Below are 18682 nucleotides of genomic sequence, written 5' to 3'. Positions count from 1 at the left end.
GTGCAAGGAAAGAAGGAGTGAGAGCGTCAGTATGCTCACTCCAGTAACAAATGTATATATATTTGTTTAGGTATTTAGAAGTGGATCGGAAAGAGATCAATAATAGTTTAGACGATAGGGTAGCTCAAAAAACTTACCCGTGTAGTACAAAGAAAGCCGGCAGGACGAGTAATCCCACGGGATGGTTCCGGGTGCGGACACGTGATGCCGACCCGGAAGTGGTTAAATAGTCAAGGGAGGACCCGTATGTAGGAAAACTAGAATGTTTGGTTGTCAGGAAGCGTGTTCGCTGTCCTAGGGAGTCAACCATTGTATCATACTATATTTTATTTTATATTATATTGTTGCAAGCTACACGGGCCTACAAAAGGGATTTTTTCGGATATAGAGGCAAGATGGTCTAAGAAAAAAAGGGGATAAAAGATAAAACCATGCAAAAGTGTCCGTTCATGCATCCGATCCACACCATGCAATGGTGACGATAGTACGATCTATTAGGACTGTGCATTATGCAAAAATTTACAATTTCTTTCTATGCACATATTAGATATAAATACGGCGATTGTTGGAAACAGGTAGTTTGTGCAACAAATACGACAGTTCGCTTTTAAATGCAAAAATTATGGCCCATATTATGTGAATAAAGTGAATGCAATACCATTCTGATGTCAGTTCATGCTTCATACACTGTGATAATACACTAAGGGACCATCCTATTTGTTCCAAAAGATGTCCCATATAAACCTCATTGGGGGTGTAACTGAGCGTAAGACTGGTAATGAAGACATAGTTATACAACGTAAGTAACAGTTCATCAACTACAGTAAATAACAAAATTATTGTGTGTATCTTAGCTTCAGATAGAGATTCGCACATTTAGTACATGTGTATGCAGGAATTACGAATTAGATAGGTTTAATCACCTAAGAAGTATTGCATCTCTTGGTCAAAATTTAACCCATGAGACACGGTACGAAGGCGAAGAATCCACATTGCCTCCAAACGTCTCAATTTCAATTCTCTGTTCCCACCTCGTACTCCAATTGGTACAGTGTCAATCCCATAGAATGAGATTTGTTTGTCCATGGATTGTTCATAGCACGCAGCCGCGTGCAAGGCAACAGGGTACCTTGGATCCTGTTTATGAATGGCTCTAATGTGCTCAGCTATTCTTTCTTTAAGGGGGCGGATGGTGCTACCCACATAAATTTTCTTGCATTTACACTCGATAATGTATACTACGTAACGTGTAGTACAATTGATGTTGGTCCTGATGACATATGTCTCTCCATTGGTATCATGAAATTCAGTAGTCTTGTTTTTAGCCCACCGACACATAGAGCAGAACCCGCACTTATAGAAACCTGTATTGCGTTTGGTTAGCCAGTTATCATTTGTGTTACTGCGAGGGATAGTGGGGCTCAATCTGTTCCTCAGGGTCCTGCCTCTCCTATAGGTGATCTGTGGATGTTCACCTATAAAGTCTGTAATGTTCTTGTCTTTCCTGAGGATATTCCAGTGTTTAATGAAAGTTCTACGTAATGCTTGGTGATGGCTGTTGAAGTCAGTGATCATACGTAGTGTCCCAGATCCACTCTTCCTGTCAGTGTGCTTTTCTTTCAGTGTGTCTATTCTTTTGATTTTCATGACCCGAGAGGGCAGTGTGCTGGTCTACAGGAATGCCAGGCCAGGGGGTGGAGTCGTAAACCGTGCTCTTCAAAGGAAGAAGGGGAGGCCTGGCCCAGAGTCAGGGCTAGGCTTAAGGAAAGTATGTGCAGATGGTAGGGGGAGAGTCAATGGGATAATCCATCCCAGGGGGTGTGTTTAGCCAGCTCTTACCTCCTTACTGGAAAATCAGCCATTATGTGGCTGTGGAAGAATGATGCACTCTGGGAGAAAATAATGCCACACTCTACAGGACGTGGTCATAACTATGAGGAGTTACCCTGCTCTCATTGGTCAGAAGTGACCTTTTGCTTGACCCAGAGAATTTTGAAGTATCCGAGAGGGGCAGAGCCCTCCAGATCTGTTGCTTGAAACTTACTGAAGCAAGAAATGCCCTGCTGTGAAGTTTTGCTGTGCAAAGATTTCTAAGGCCTGACCTCTGAAGACTGCACCAACTGAAACTGTAGCCCTGTGGATTACTTTGCTGCAAAAGAACTAAAGAGTGGACTCCCTGCAAGTTACAGGTTAACAGAGCCCACCTGGACATCTTCACAAAGAATTCCCAGCCTGGAGTACCAGTGGATTTGTAAGGGTTGTGTTCAAGTGGATTGCAGAATTAAAGTTTAACACTCTCAAGGACCCTCTTGGAGATCACAGAACCTTGGATTGTGTGTTGGATACTTTGGGACCTGCAAGCAGAACTTCAGGAAGGAGTTCTAACTGGACCCATCTGCTGGGGAAGACGCAACACATTTAGTGAGATTCTCCAGAACCATGTTTAAAGGTGTCCCTGTCAGAGAAAACGAAATGACTAAAAGGGGCACTGTTGGTTTCTAAGCACTAGAAAGTAACTAACCTTTAAAAATTCATATCTCTGGTTCCCTACAATGGATTTTTTTCATTTTGGTGTCATTTAAAAATAAATTGGTGTTGGATTTATATTTTGTGTTGTGTCTTAATTATTTACTGAACTAGTGTTTTAAATGCTTTACATATCTGTCTTTGAAGTTAAGCCTGTCTGCTCACAGCCACGTTACCAAGAGTTGAGCATAGGAATAATTTTGTAAGACCTATGCTGGGTCATGCCATGTGTTAGTGGCCTTATTGCTAGTGGCAGACCTACATTTACCCCTACCAATAATCCACTTTCCAACAATTGCTGTCAGTCTCAAAGTGCACCTAGGGGTAGGTGTACCACCGACCGTAGACTAGCATTCCTGGGCTTGACAGCATTGAATTAGCTCCTATTGAAGCTGTGTTCCATGAGCAATCCAATGCTTTTTAAGTATAATCGGAAAACCTGGTTCTCTGTGCAAGCTTAACTCTATCTCTGCTGACCTACCGAGCTACGTCTGCACCGGGACACTTCTTGGAGTAGCTGCATGCAATATAAATAGCACATCATTTCATATCATATTATTGGCGCTTAGTGAGTTTTTGGCACAATTGTTACTTAGAACTTTCAGAACTCAGAACTCCAGGTCCCCCATTTGGATTTTTTTTTGTCATTTTGTTTATTAAAATGCAATCTAGTTTTATAATTTGGGTTGGGATTTTTGTTGTTTGTGTTTTGAATATTTACTGTTTTGGTACTGCATAAACACTTTACACACTGTCCTAAGATAACCGGTCTGCTCTGAGCCATAGCTACCAGTGGGTTGAGCTCAAGTTAAGTTGATGGAAATAGTCTGTGACTTGGCCGACTGCCTACCCCAGTTAATCTTCCACTTTCTTAAAATAGCCATTAACCTATTCCCAACATGAGAACCAAGTAATTTATGAATAAAATAATTGTATTCTCTAAAAAATGTTTCTGTCGCAGCTATAGACACCGTGGGAGTAGGAGCCTTTAATATACTTCTAATAGTCATGGAATGTTATCATACTAATCTCTGACGTTATCAGGAAGATCATATGAGTTTTGGAGTTCTTGGAACACAATCAGTTGCTCATCCCAAACAATTGAGAAACCTAACAAACATGCTTCTTCCTCCACCTCTTTTAATAAATGGGCTTCTTAAAAATGTTAATTGAATTACTGAATTACTGTACCAATTGGTGAAGTTCACAAGCAGACGATTCCCTGAGAGAGTATCAACAGTTTTTTTTTTAACATTTTAGTTTTGTATAGCGCAAACTTGACCCGAAGGTATCAGAGCACTTTACATGAGCACCAGTTGTGTTATGAAGGACACATTAATTTTGTTGGGCACAGGGAGATTAAGTGCTTTTCCCAGAATCACAGGATGTTGAGCGTTTCTGCCAAGACTCAAACCCAGTTCCTCAGCTTCAAGGTTGAGCGCTCTAGCCGGTAGGCCACATCCTCTTCAAGGCTTTGTCAAAAGGCAAACATTTAAGCAAAGGAGACAGCAAGAATCAAAGCCTCTGTGATATAAAGAGTCTCCTTAAAAGAGAATAAGTAAATAGAATGTTCCAAGAAATGAACACCACTGTTTTAGATCTCTTAAGCTTTTCAAGAGAAATCCTTACTCTCTCCCCATCCTACAAAAACGTAGACAGAATATTATGACTTTTTTTCCCATAAAATGTTCGAGAAATCCTAACTGATAACATAGATATGAAAAGATAATCACCAGAAGAATCTTCATCTCATTAGTGTCTAATGTAACCCACCAAGAAAACAATACAAAGAGCCATCTATCTGAGAATGTATTAACTCTAACAGTAACCTCAGACAAATTCAATGTTAATGTATCCTGAAATGAACTGGAAAGTAAAATTCCTAAATATTTCATTTTGGTGGTGGTCCAGCCTAACCTAAAAAGTTTGAAGATATTTGATATGACAGAATATATTTAATGCAATACTTCGGAATATTTTATATTTAATGTATAATTAAAAATGTTACAAAATTGCTCAAATTCTTCAAAGAAAGCCGATAATGTTCAGAAATATGTATAGCACAATATCATTAGCGCATGATGGCAATTGTGCTTCATTTTCTCCAAAAGAGAAACCTCACCCCATCTAAAAATGGTTCCAAGGTTAATAAGGGAGAAATAAGATATCCATGTCTTATACCCTAGGAAGTGAAAAATCTGATGACTGAATAGCATTTAATAAAACAGATGCCCTGAGGAAACTATACAGCAATGTACGAAGTGTCAGAATAATTTTGACCAAACTGTTACTACTTCAAAGTGCTTATTATAAATTCCATTCCAACACCATAAATAACATTAAAAAGTGTCAAAGAATTATCAAAAATTCTGACTACTCCCTAACAACCAGTTCAAGCATAAAATTCTACATGTGCATGACCAGATATTTAGCAAAAATCTTACAATTTCAATCAATTAGATACATTGGCAGATAAATCTTGTACAATAAACTATTGTTATCTTTCTTTGGGATTGCACAAAACATAGAATCTAAGAAGGCACTGAGAGAAAGTGCTTTACATTGCATGGTCGGCCCACTTTTGTTTGATTGAGGCAGTTTGTGTTTTTTATGCTGTCCAAGGGGACACTGCTAACTAGATTCCAGTGCATGTGTTCTCACCCCTAAACATTTTTGGATTGGCAGACACCTAATCAGTATTTTTAACTTTCCTATAGGTCCATAGTGTATGGTGTCAAATGTACAACTATGGCATAGTAAGTTAATGTTTCCTAGGTACTACAGCACTACTATGCCATTCACAAGTGTGACCAGGCAAACATGATTCCCAGCCTTCCTCTACAGCCTGGAAGCTGCAGTTCAAAACTGCAACCCAACCTGTCAAAATAAATCCTTCCTGACAAGAGAAAAGCTTCCTTTTAAATATGAACACATCTTCCCTATGTAGGCATTGTAGCCCATATGGCAGGGTGCATAGAACTTATAAGTAGGACATTTGAAAATGTAATGTTAACATCTTCTTAGAGTGACTAGCACTCAAAAGCTCTTTTCACTGTACCAAGGATGGCTGTTCCATACTGGAACTCTGGAGTGCACTATTGCATAAAAAATGTTATATGTGGTTAGGAAATTACTTGAAATGTAATTCTTGGACTCTGTGTAGTATTTATTAAAAGCCCAATTAACCGGCAAAGTCATATTTTTTTAAAATATTAAGGAAAATGTTCTTTTGGAAAGTTACCTTTTTCTTACCTATAGCCTCTGGCGGCTAATTTGCATTAGCCTCCAGCTGCAGCCCTCGGAGTGCTCAAGCCCTGAATGGGGTGTGAAAGTTGCTCCCAGAGCAGAGATATAGGCCTTGGTGTGGAGAGGTGTTTCTTTCCCCCTGGAGGATGACCATGTGGGTAGAAATGTTTTTACATGAGAACTTGCTTTCATAAATTTAAGAACGTTCACCAACAATATGCCGGTTTTGTTTCTCCTCCATACTGCCATAATCATAATATCTTACATTCATTTTAACAACCCACGTGCACATTCAGTATATTTTCTATTCAAATGAAACAGTATAATACTTGTGATCACAATTTTTAACTATTGATAAATAAATCATTAGATTCAAGTTAATTAATTAAATGTAATCTTTATTTCGGTTTAAAAAAAGCATAAAAGATATACATACACATCACAAAAAAATATCATATGATAATAACCTTTCAAAACGTACAGCTAGACCAATGCATACTTATTAGGAATCATATTCCCAAAACAAGACCTTTGTTATCAGTTAAAAATTATGAATATGATTAAAATTAAAAGATTACATTTATTTAAAAGACATTGAGGAGTTACATCAAATCTCATTGTGGGTTACCAAGACTAAGATTTCATTTCTGGCATCCGTAAGGTTAACTTCCTGGTTTACAACTATAAAAAGGATTTTAAAATAGTAATAATACAAAATATATACAAGGTACACTATACAGAACGGAACACATTTTCTTTAATACAACACAGGACTAATGTAGTATTGATAATAAGTTCCATATGTACCAAAATAAAGTGCAAATGCAAAAATCGGAATACTTCATGTAAACTAAGCTAAAATTTCAAGCCTTCCTTTTTTTCTTATTAAACTCACACCACACAGGTACCTCCTAACACTGAAAACTACTACTTGTGATGTATCTGTTCTCAGTATTCTTTCTGCCTCGTAACAGGATCTTATACCCAGTAGCCGGCAAGTGGGTTTAATCCATTTCCTTCTATATTTTGTGTAAGCTGGGCAGAAGAATAGTAGATGTAATTCATTGTCTTTTGCACCTGTATGGCATTGAGCACAACACTCAGTACTTTTATTCTCATGTTTATGGGCCCATTTTGAAGTCTTCGAGTTTATCTGTAATACACCGTATCAAAATTTCAGATATAAAGATTTTGCCAGCTGTGGCTGGACTTCGTTTAAAAAGGGCTTGAAACTCCAAGTTGGTTTCATTGAAAGGAACCGTATTATTAGTGTACCTGTAGCTAAGCTATGGGACAAACTATCTTGAATGTAAGCCCACAAATTTTGCTTTAATATCTTTTTTGAAGCGATAGATAGTTCAGCAGGGTACTCCCAAAAATGCTTAAGTCCTAATTTATGGAACCAACCATAGACATGCTTCAATCATAGTAAACCTATACCATTTTTGAGCTTTAGGATTTCCTCTAATCCTTCTTTGCAGTGGACGTGTTCAACAGTGGACCATAGACTCACCCAGAACACTAATGGTTGTAAAATTGCCTGTTAGGTTGTACGGCGTATATTTAGGTCCATTACGATGGGTATTAGCGGTGTGCTCATTGGAAAGCTTAATAACGTCCTAAAAACTTATTTCTCCCACCATGAAAGTATTATTACTTGAGGGGCCCCACAGTTCTGCCCCATATAAGGATGCCGATTGTGCCCTACATTTGTATACCTCAGGGCACGGGATACCGCTTTTGACGCACTACTCTCATGTTTTTTTACTATTGGTAGAGAGTTTTGGTATAAAATACTCTTACTTTTCTCCAATTGTGGTTTTCAAGTCATTTTGGTATCCAAAGTAATACCTAAATAGTTACAATTATGAGCATATTCTAGCTTCTTATTTTTGACAGTTAAATTCTTTTTAAAAGATTTAAGTGGATTGTCATTTACATATAATGAAAATAGGGTGGGTGCCAGAACACATCCTTGCCTTACACCCCTGTTTATTTGAATAGGTTCAGTAAACTCGCCCCCCGGATCCCATCTAACCCTTGCAAAGTTGTCCTCATGCAATCTTATTACCTGCAAGAGAATTTCGCCCGGTACCACTCATTTTTTTAGGGATTTCCAGAGGAGATTTCTAGGGATGTGGTCGAAAGCGGCCTTTAGGTCAACAAAGGCGATACACAAATGACCCTTCTTAAATACTGTGTATTTCCAACTCATGCAGAGGAATCTAAAGACCTGGTCAATTGTACTCATTTTAGCTCTGAAACCAGCCTGATACTTTGATGAAATATTATTCTCCTCTATCCAGTTATTCAATTTTTTAAAAATTTGCTGTGCATTGATTTTCTGTAAAACATCTATTAAACTAATCGGTCGATAATGCGAAGTGTCTTGTCGGTTTCATTTTTATAAAAATATTTGTAATCTCAGCCCCTTTCCATGATTCCGGTATAGGTGCACCTGCAGCAACTGAGTTATATATAAAGATAATATAGGGGCTCCAAACCTCTTTATCATTTTTCCATAGATCTCCTAGTAGCTTGTCTGGTCCTGGTGCCTTCCCCGGTTTTACTGCGTTTATTGCTGCCAATGTTTCATCCAAACTAAAATGTAATGGAGCTATGTTTGGCATAGTTACATAATCTTCCGGACTAAACTCTATACCACTCACTGCTATTGAGTGAAGATGAGAAAAATTGATTACCCAGGTTTTTGCATCTAGGAAGAGGTCTTTACTACATCTTCCCTTTTTGTTACCTTTAGATATCAAGCGCCAAAAGCCTACATGATCTTTGGCTTTGGCTGCACTGATTAGTTCAGTCCAAATATTATCATCCCAATTTTTCTTGGTTTGGATTAGTAGTCTCTTATACTTAATCCTTTTGTCCCTTAAGGCCACTACATTTTTGACTTTTGTTGCCAAAATGAGTTCTTTTTTTGCAACACCGCATTCTTTGTTGTACCAGGGGTTGTCCAGATTACTCACATCTGTTATCCCCTTTTTGCTTTCTTTGGGGATCCTACTTAATATAGGTATCAGGGCTTCTATCAATCCATAGTGTAAATTCATGATTGGATTTTCTGTAACAAGTGAAACAATCTCTGCAAAGGTTTCATAAATCTGCTTCATAGCCACCTAATTTCCCCCAATGGAAGGCCACTTTAGGGCTCTACGGTTGTTACTTAATAATGGCTCCATACCACTACCATTTGGTATCTCCAGCCCTCAAAGTATCTGGCTGAAAAAAGTAAGCAGCAAGTGTCAAACATAGGGGGTAATGATCACTGTCAGATCTATCGTCAATTATCAAGTCATGTAGAATTGGCCATAAGGCAATAGATACCAGTATATAATCTATACAACTATTTGAATTATCCCTACTAAACGTGGGAGCATTCAGACTATCAGAAGGTAGTCGGCCGTTACAGGCTCGAATGCCATGCCCTGAGACCAGTCTTATTAGCTACGCAATGGCAGATGTACAAGATACTACTGGCCTGCTTTTAAACATGGGAACATTGTTAGCCATATCTTCTTCTTCGAAGATATTTTCAAATCCTGCCACTGGTTCGAATTTATGATTGAAATCACCCCCCACGATTGCCACTGCTCTAGGGTTAACCAAAGCTAAAAACTGGTCTAACTGTTCAATAATCACAGATTCCCTACTTGATATACCTGGTCTACTATAAATATTTACTATATACAATTCATTTTCATCTGGTGTTAAAATTTTAATCCCACAATATCCTGAGTTGGGAATTCCAACTGTTTTATATCAATACCTAGAGTAACGTTTACCCAAATGACGAGACCTCGTGAGGGCCTTCCTCTAACCGAAGGAGTAGCAGCAGAACTATATGTTGTATATCCTACTTTGTGGGGTATTTCCAAAGCCCAAGTTTCTTGTAATAACATTATTTCCTTTTGTTCAATGTACTCCTGCCACACTTCATCCCCCTGATTACTTTTCAACCCTGCAATGTTCCAAGAGGTCAATCTTATCTCTGTTTGGCATTCATCCATGCTTGGTTGATTAAGTGTTCCTTCTTTTCCTTTTCCTAATCCTGAATTTTCCTGGGATTCAACAACACTATTAGAATTGGAATTATAGTTGAAAATATCCCTCCCATTATTCTGCAATAGATAAGTAGCCTCTGTTATTGCCCCATTTACATCAGGTAAAGAAGTAGGCAGTGCATCTAGGATACCATATGTTGTACCCATCTTCTTGTCATAAGGACCACATCTTTGACCCTGATGGCCAATCCTCAGGTGTTATCCTCCGGCATCACCATTTAGAGTACTGGAGTCAATTCCTACATTCGCCTTATCAGCAATACCTCTTGCATTTTGATTGTTAACGGAAGGCGTAGATGTCAAGACCTGAACTCGCTCCACAGACACCTTCTCTTGTTGAAGTATAGGTAGTTGTCAGTCTTGGGCATCCAAGTCCGACAATTCCTGAAACCTATTGGACATAGACATTGGAATAGGCCTGTTTACAAAGGGCCCAACTGGCGGTTCATGGAAGTACCCCAAGGGGGGTGCACAGATGCTAGTATTAGAGTTAAGGCTTGATTCCCAATAATTTAAAAGATAGCGAACGAAAATTAATCACAACACAGTCACCCTTAATACACTTATCAGATTGGCCAACCCATCCCACTCTACAGACCATTAAAATATCCTTTGTGTCTGAAGGGTGGAACCTTTTATGTTTTGTTAGCTAGTCTATAGTTTTATTACATAGGTCAACCCATAATTCTCTCTGGTCCTCCATAAGGGCAGGAACACCAGCCACCAAAATTAAAACATAAGGGCATGAAGCTGGAAGTAAGTTTAACACATCTACATTGGGCTTCAAACATTTATTAATTGAATCAGCTCTTACGTTCTCAGTTAAGGTACTCGATGCAGTTCCAACATCTAAACGTGATGTGTAAGTGCCTTGTGTGCCTACGCATTTTAAGCCATTGAATACATCCTGCGTTCTACCTCGGTACCATTGGGAGTAAAATCAGTTCAACAATTTTCTTTAGCTTCCCCATTTTGAATTGCAGAAAGATTACTATCTGCCATGGTTCTTAAATCGTTTCTTTCCACACCATTCACTTGTTTACCCACATTAGTGCAACTAAAGTGTTTTATAGCAATATCTACTTCATTAAATTTTTCCCATAGGAGCGCAAAATCCTTTTCAACCAAACCATGAACCGGGTTTAACGCTACTCCTAGTATCAAATCATCAGGAGTGGCATCCGTTTCGGTCATAACATCCCCAATATTAACATCTCTTGCAGCGGAAATCAATAATACTGCATCAGTTTGTGTAACGACAGAGATACATTTCAATATATCAACCTTTAGGTTAGTGACATTATTAGCACAATTAGTCACTTTCGATCCCTTTGAGGTCGTAGCATTTTTTTTTGTCCTCATTACCACCATGGTGTCAAATGCCAGACCGAACAAGCCTTCTACCACCTGTCTCAGTTTGTTAAAACCGGCAGGGATAGAGAACAAACTAATGGGGGGCCTGCCAACCCTCAGCTGTTGTGGGCTTCGTCGTAAAGGCATATAACACTGATTACCTAGTCAACGGTAACCATTGGTAGAAGTAACAGCCATCACAGGGCCAGGCTAGGACCGGGCAACGGCTATACAAATGGTGTGGAATAAACCGGAAAAAAAACACCATAGTAGTGTAATCATCGGACCCGGGGAGAAAAAAAAAAAAAACAACGTGGATACTTTATTGCACCCATGATAACATATGCCAAAAAAACCTTTTACCCTGGTTGCCAGACCTAGCGAGGTCCATACGTGCAGTCTGCAAGATGGACGCCTGCCAGTCACTGAGGGAAGGAGGTGAAGGGTCTTTCCACTTCCTGCAGATCTCCCTCCTTGCTAATAGCACAGCATAGAACACTAAGCTTTTAGCTGCGCTCTGTACTCCAACTTGGATCCCAAAAATCACTAGAGGCAAATCAATAGTAACCGGAGCCCCCAATGATGTTGTAAGGGTGTTGCTGATTGCATCCCAAAATTAAGCTAACCGGGGGCATTCAAAAAACATATGGGTATCCGATGGTGCCACCATCCCACACCTAGCACATGCAACTGAATTGCATGTGGTAATTTTAGATAGTCTAAGGGGAGAGTAGTATGCCCTATGCAGAGCATAGAGGTGATTTCTGCGTAATCATGAAGCGGACCAAAGTTCTTGAAGGTTATGGCCAATAATTGAAGGGCCCCACAACCGGTCCGGTAAACTAAATTCCCCGTCCGTTTCCTCGAGTATGAGTTTGTACCATTGTGAGATCTCTTTTTTGGTCGGTCCGCTATTCACTAGATTGGTAATTAATAGGCTATAGCCTCCAAGTGCAAACTTATTCCTTCTAGGAGGTAGAGTTTTATACGCTTGAGTCCAGCTGGCCATTTGCAGGCATTTAAACCTTGATAAATTGGGGCCAATCTTAATCTGAAGATATTCCCATGAAAGCAAATCCCCTTCAAAAAAGAGGTCTCCCCACACTTCAAGGCCTGCCTTTCTCAAGGGCACGGCTAAACTATCTCCTAGCCATTCGGGACATTCAGGTAACCCCCATAGCGGTGTTTTATCACAGAAATACCCCTGCTTAATAGATTTTGTTACCTCGACCCACATTTTTGCCAGTCCTTGTAGGACCTTCAGTTTAATCTTTTTAAAAAAATTTGGGTTGCCAAATTTAAAAAGAAAGTCCGACTGACTGACTCCTTCCCCGTCCAACATGGCTGAAAACATTAAGCCCACCCCATAGTCGGTGGGCGTTTTCAGCAACATACGAGTATGGGACAGCTGAAAAGCCCAGGCATATAATTTTAAGTCAGGGGCAGCCAAGCCCCCCTTGTCCCATCGCCGTCTGAGTTTCTTCCAGGCTATTCTCTGCAACTGTTTATTCCAAATAAAAGTTGTAATGTCTGACTATAATTTAGCTAAACATGATTGATCAAAGTAAAGGGGAATAGTATTGAATAGAAAAGAAATTTTGGGCAGAATCGACATTTTAATTAAATTAACCCTCCCAATTAAAGAAAGTGGGAGGTGAGACCATGATTGCAATAACTTTCTACATTCTTTAGCTACAGCTGAGAGGTTAACGAGGGCAAGTTTATTAATATATTTTACTATGTTTAAGCCCAAATACCGCATTGAAGAACCTGCCTGTACCTCCATAGCGCTCCCATCGTCATTCCAGACAAGCATCTCGGTCTTTGCAGCATTAATCTGATAACCAGAAATTCAACCGAATTCCTGGGCAATTTCTAGAATTACGGCGAGTGCGGTAGTCACCTCTGACGTAAGGATAAGCACATCATCGGCATATAGGGCTACCTTCCTCTCCCACCCTCTATAAGAAAAAGGTCTGATAATGACCTCATCCCTCAGTTGTTGTGCGAAGGGTTCGATGTGAAAATCGAATAGTAGGGGGGAGAGCGGGCAACCCTGCCGTGTCCCCCTAGTGATGGTAAAGGGGTCTGATAGGTCGCCATTGACTAATAAGCGCGCCATTGGATTACGATATAGTAGGCCGAGCGCACGACGGAACCCTGCACCCACGCCAAACTTGGCCAAGGCCCCCGACAGGTATACCCTGTCGTAGCATTTTTTACACAGACCCCCCGTTTCCGTTTTGCCGGTGGTTCTGCCACCTTCCTTGCAACAGGATTATTAGAAACTTGTGTCCTAGTAAATCTAGCAGGCACTTCTGGTGCAACAAACACTTGAGAGTTTAAATCCGGTGCTGGAAGGGGAAGGGGAGGGGTAGACGGCACATTAGTAGGTGTAATGGGTAGGCATATTTGTACAGAAATCTAGACGAAGGAATACCCACTGATGATCGTCTCTGGAAAATAGATGGGTCAAGGGAAAGACGCCGCTCAGTTATTTCTATTTCGTGAGTCAGTAGTGACTATGTCCTAACTAAAAATGCATCCAAGGTTCCTACAACTCCCTTACGTTTTTCCATGTTGGTTTAACTCACAAATCACCAAACATAAAAGAAGATTTATATTAGGAATATCACGATACCTTCACACACTAAATAGTTACTGGATCACTGTCCACAAAAAGGTCCAGATTTAAGGGAATTGGCCCAGCCCAGCCTCTTCCGGGCTCTAATGGGCGCAGATGGGACCGCCCTTGGCCTGGGCTTTGCCCACGCGTGTCCCGCGCTGCGGGTGCCCTGTGTCGATTTTATGCGACTTCCGGCGCACGGTGCTGACGCGGCGTGCGCGCCGCTTGTTGTGCTGGTAATTGTGGTCTCAGACCAGCGGGACCAACGCTTTTCCCCAATGACTCTGGTGGCAGTGGTGGCGAAAGGCGGTAGGCAGAAGACCAACGGTGGCAGCTTTTTAGAGATCCGGTAGGTTTGTTAGGCATTAAATTCCTTCTCTGCCTTAATTTTCTTAAAGGAGACATTATAATTATTAATCCTCTCACAGCAGCTTCAAAGAAGTCCCAAATCATATTTCTGAAACGATCTTGATATGTATTGTTCTCAAATGATACATTGGTGAAATTCTCATATTGTTCAACAAAGTTTCACCTTTCAACACGTTCAGTACGTTTTGTATAAGCCCCTTATTCGGAAAATGGTAATCATTTCTTCATTGAGATTTATGGGTGGGAGTGTAAAAAGTATATTCCCTAAAACCAGGTTTATAAATTCACCAAAAGCAAGTCAGAGCTCTCCGTGAAATCACTCTCTTATAAACACTTTGCGTAACATTTGGGCCATATTTAACTTGAGAAGATCTATCTACTGATGGATCCATTCACTGATGTTTCTCTTGAGAACAACTTATTAAACTGTAAGAAATTGATTCTCAAAATTGAATATACATGTTATTTGGACCATACACATTAAATATAAACGTGTAATCAGTTTAGTTTCAGGACCAGTAAAGCAATTTTTCCTGACTATTTGATTCTTGTTAACCTATTTCCACATGCAGAGATTAATGACAAAGAACCACTACTCTATTCTTATTATTAGCAGAGGGTGAGTGAGTGAGTGGTGAGTGATCTTTTAAATTTACCTGTCAATGATTCATCAATGTGGTACCGCTTTGTTTGCCATAAGTTGGCAGGGTATGCTCAGACGTGAGTCCCTTGCTCACTTTGCCACTGGATTAAAGCAAGCCGGGCTGAAGACGGCTGAAATGCCAGAAACTGGTCCTCGGAAGCTTGTTTCCGGTCCAGGGAAGGCATGGCTTGGCAGTTCGGGCTGGACTGTTCCCATGAGGCACAGGGTCAATCAATCAATCACTCAATCATGGGCATTTGTATAGCGCGCTACTCACCCGGAAGGGTCTCAAGGGTCTCAAGGGTCTCAAGGCGCTGGAGGGGAGGGGTTTGTTACTGCTTGAAGAGCCAGGTCTTGAGGAGCTTCCTGAAGGAGAGATGATCCTGGGTCAGCCGGAGGTGGATCGGGAGGGAGTTCCATGTCTTGGCTGTCAGGTAGGAGAAGGATCTTCCCCCGGCGGTGGCTTTGCGGATGCGTGGTACGGCGGCGAGGGCGAGGTTGGTCGATCGTAGCTGGCGGGTGGGCGCGTAGAAGGTCAGGCGGTTGTTGAGGTACTTGGGACCCAGGTCGTGGAGGGCCTTGTGTGCGTGGGTGAGGAGCCTGAACGTGATCCTCTTGCTGACGGGGAGCCAGTGCAGGTCTCTCAGGTGGCCGGAGATGTGGCTGTGTCGGAGGATGTCCAGGACGGGTCTCGCGGAGGCGTTCTGGATGCGCTGGAGTCTTTTCTGAAGTTTGGCTGTGGTTCCGGCGTAGAGGGTGTTTCCGTAGTCCAGTTGGCTGGTGACGAGTGCCTGGGTGACCGTCTTCCTGGTTTCGGTGGGGATCCATCGGAAGATCTTACGGAGCATGCGCAGGGTGTTGAAGCATGATGATGAGACGGCGTTGACTTGTCTGGTCATCGAGAGGGAGGAGTCCAGGATGAAGCCCAGGTTGCGTGCGTGGTCCGTTGGTTTGGGAGTGGTACCCAGGGCAAGGGGCCACCAGGAGTCGTCCCAGGCGGAGGGCGATGATCCCAGGATGAGGATTTCTGTCTTGTCTGAGTTCAGTTTCAGGCGGCTGTTCCTCATCGATTCGGCGACGTCTTTCATCCCTTCGTGTAGGCTGCTTCTGGCGGTGGCGGGTCGTTGGTGAGGGAGAGGATTAGCTGGGTGTCGTCGGCATAGGAGATGATGTTGAGGTTGTGTTTGCGTGCGATGGCTGCTAGAGGGCTCATGTAGATGTTGAAGAGGGTTGATCTGAGTGATGATCCTTGTGGTACTCCGCAGATGACTTCGGTGGCCTCAGATCTGAACGGGGGGAGGCGGACTCTCTGGGTTCTTCCGGCGAGCAACGAGATGATCCACTCCAGTGCCTTCTCTTGGATTCCGATGTTGCTGAAGCGCTGTACTAGGGTGCGGTGGCAGACAGTGTCGAACGCTGCAGAGAGGTCCAGGAGGATGAGGGCCACTGTTTCCCCGTTGTCGAGCAGGGATCTGATGTCATCAGTGGCTGCGATGAGGGCGGTCTCTGTGCTGTGGTTGGCTCGGAAACCGGACTGCGAGGGGTCGAGGGATACGTTTGTCTCGAGGAAGGCGGCAAGCTGTCTGTTGACGGTCTTCTCGATGACTTTGGTAGGAAAAGGGAGGAGCGAGATGGGGCGGTAGTTCTTGAGGTCGGTGGGATCCGCTGTTGGTTTCTTCAGGAGGGCGCTGAGCTTGGCGTGCTTCCAGATCTCCGGGAAGGTGGCGGTGTTGAAGGAGGTGTTGATGATGTCCCGGAGTTGGGGTGCGATGATGGAGTCGGCCTTGTTGAAGACGTGGTGGGGGCCGGGGTCAGTTGGTGATCCGGAGTGGATGGTGTTCATCGTGAGGGTCAGACTGATTTGCATATGGCCATGTCTGAACTGGGGTGGCAGAGTGGGCTAAAGAACGGTGATGGATTAAACCCAGATCTGTTGACTGGGTGTGAGTGTTTGATTGGTTCAGATGCTCCGTCCATCACCACCCCCTTTTGTTCCGAATGATTCATCAATGGCAGCAACAAAATTACTTAATTATCAAAGCTTGACCCGACAACAAAATACTAAAATAAATTAAAACAATACAAATGATACATTTATGTACACTAAATATATACACTTAAAAAACTTGAGCACTAAAACACAAAGCAAAACATTGGTGTAACACTAACCAAGTTCACCTGGCATAAGAATCCAAAAGCCGCACTTTTGGTATGAAGACTGTTTTCAATAAACAGTTGTTTCAGATATCTGACCTTCAAAGTCTTAAAAGTAGGGCAGAGCAACAAAGAGTGTTATAGACAGAATGTGTGCTCCAGCCTAGTGTGTCGATTCTGTTGGACACCCAGTTGGAACAGCACCATCATAACTCAATTTAGGGAGCATTGTTAAATATGTAGACAGTCATTATCTATATTTTACTTGATACATGTGTTGCATTTTATTTATTATTTGATGTATAACTGGTGCTCATTACACAACAGAACTGCTGCTCCCTGCCTCAATAGTCCTTTAGAAACTGAAAGTGTCTGGCATTTGGTGATCTTATCAAATATGACAGCAGCTCCTTAAAGAGAGCAAAGTAGAGACAATTTGATTCTAGTTTGCCATACTAAAGCTAACTCACCTTTGCAAAGGTCAATAAAACAGTTAGAGACAAGATAAATAATTAGAGGGTTCGGTGATGGATGCAATAAGTAAACCCTATGGATGGGGTCTACCTATCATACCCCTGGATATGTGACCTCTAGTAACAAAGCTTTTTGACAATGTAATTTAGGTAAATGGCCCAATACTATGAACCTGTACAGGATTGTGTAGACACTTCAAAGTCCAAGTAATAACACACAAGCCATGCAAAATGAGACAGAACTGCGAAAATCTTTTTTTAAAAACACATAAGAATAGTAGCCACAACATATTGTGAAGTTTGAATTTCATAGGAGTCAAGAATGAAGTACTGAAATGGTAATAAAAGAAAAAGAAGAAAAAAAAAAGGGAAACAAATGATTCCCAATAAATATGAAAAGTACTTTAGGATCCCAAAAGTGTTTCCATAGTAAAGACAAACTCTACTAATGGAGGGAAGAGGTGAGAAGCTGAAACAGAGTGATAAGCCACAAACCCTGCACAACGATAAACTCAGAATAATAAATACAGCCACCATCAACCCATAAGATGAGACAAAACATAATGAGGTCAAACATAGTTGAAAATACAAGAATGTAATTTTAACCCGTTGACCGCGGCGCGAATTCCGCAGCGGTGCGGGCATTTTAATCAGTGGGTAGGGTTAAGACGGCCGTCCTCCGCACACGCCCACTGTCACGTGGGACAGCCGGGGGTCGTCCTCAGCATTGAACGGGTTAATACAATTCATAGCACCAAGGAGGAGAAACAAAATAGAAATATATAAAACAAATATAGTCTCACAAATGTATGGCAGGAGGAAAATATACAAAAACACACGTTATACACTGACTGCACCCACCTGCAAGGGCATCTCTATACCTCTTTGAAAGTGCAGGCGGGTGCCACCGGCACTGTGAAAACACGGAGCTCCTGGCTCCGTGTTTTCACATGAATGCGCTGACCCAAGGTCGCATCTGCCCTGGGAGCAGCACATTAACCATTAAGGGCGCATTGGCATTGTTTGCGCCCGTCGCGCCTTTTTTATAAGTGCACTGGGTGCAAACAATGGCAATTCAGAATACATCCCCAGGTGTACGTGGAGGCGCGCCACTCTCGCTTGCGCCATTCACTTGTCAACATTGTCATCGGTCTACAAATCGTAGACCACGTGACTATGTGATATAATGCTTGCAGAGAAGGGATATGCAGAT

Source organism: Lissotriton helveticus, chromosome 2_2 (assembly GCF_964261635.1).
Source record: "Lissotriton helveticus chromosome 2_2, aLisHel1.1, whole genome shotgun sequence".
Classification (NCBI taxonomy): domain Eukaryota; kingdom Metazoa; phylum Chordata; class Amphibia; order Caudata; family Salamandridae; genus Lissotriton; species Lissotriton helveticus.
Note: the sequence above shows the minus strand (reverse complement) of the source record.